Raw genomic sequence first — 1,508 nt, 5'->3', positions numbered from 1 at the left:
GTTTTTAATTCAAGATCCTTTCTGCTTTGATGAACAACATCCCACTGGATCTACTGATCTATTACAGCATGTGTTTTGTGTGTTTCTGGTTTATCCCAGGGGAGCAACACACACACACACACACACACACACACACACACACACACACACACACACACACACACACACACACACACACATTCCAGCTTCTCCCTCTGGACCTCTCCTTGCTAGACCCTGACTTGACTTCCTGCCTACAGCTTAGATTCCCTGTTCTAAAACATGCTCCACCTCTCATTCTCAGTCCTGCCTCTCATCCGCTCATAGTGTCATGGCCCACTCCACTGTTTGAGCTGCTCTGGAATAACTTGGCTCTTTATCAAAGGAAGTTATGTTCCGCCAGACTGGCTTAATTGTTTAGTGATCAGTGGCTTATAATATTTCTGTGTGTGTGTGTGTGTGTGTGTGTGTGTGTGTGTGTGTGCGCGCGCATATGTGTATGCACGCATGTGTGTGTGTGTGTGTGTGTGTGTGCGTGCGTGCGTGCGTGCGTGCGTGCATGTGTGCGTGTGTAGTTCCACATAAGCCTTACAGCATGTGTGCATGCTTAGTGCTGTGCGTGCGAGTGTGCAGCTGAGGAAAGGGCGTGTTCTTGAGATCAGGTGTTCTACAACATTTTCCACTTTCTCTCACACAAGTTGGATCAGGGATGAAAACATGTCCCTCAAGGTATGAGCACATTCTCATTATGGGTATCCCAGAGGTAGGCTTTCATTCTAGGCCTCCTCCTATTGCACTGTTTTACTTTCCCATCCAAGAAATTCCCTGCATTCTTTTGCAGAGGTAATTTGTGGAGACAGCTGAAGGGATATTCATTTAATGTAATCTCCACTATGAAGTGTTGATTAGCCTGGGTGAACCCAGATGAGCTGGTTGCTAACAGGTTCGTCTGGTATCACCAAAGAGTTTATGTGAAGAGATTTCAGGTATCTTTAATATTTTAATATTTGGGATACATGTTTTAAAGTCTGGTTGACCAATTGGTGTCAGGTGTTCAGCCTGATCTGCAAACAGAAGTAATCTTACTATGTTACACTGAGGTCAGTTATATCATATGATTATAAGAGAAAAGCGGCTTTTTTGAGTGCAAGCTGATCAGCTAGTCCTATACAGAACAGTTTTAAACAGAACCTGAGCGGACTCCCAGCAAATGTATGTGAATTATGGAATTGAGAACATTTCAGACAGAGAAAATGTATTACAAAACAACAAAATGTTGTCAGATCTGTTTGCATGGAACTGTACACATAAGCCACTGGAGGGACATTTTAGCTGTACTTAACTTTGGTCATCCAGCTCGCCAACTGGATTCGAGCAAAGCCAAGCTGTCGGGGGCAACCAGCCTGACAAGTGAGGGATATGCAGCGTACACTATGCACTTGCAGAGGTTATTCCCAGAATGCAAATATTTTGCAATATTTTGTCCACCATTAGGGAGAGAGAGAGAGAGAGAGAGAGAGAGAGAGAGA

This window comes from Sardina pilchardus, chromosome 3, assembly GCF_963854185.1.
Source record: "Sardina pilchardus chromosome 3, fSarPil1.1, whole genome shotgun sequence".
Lineage (NCBI taxonomy): Eukaryota > Metazoa > Chordata > Actinopteri > Clupeiformes > Clupeidae > Sardina > Sardina pilchardus.
The sequence above is the reverse complement of the archived record's forward strand: the minus strand, read 5'-3'. Positions refer to the sequence as shown.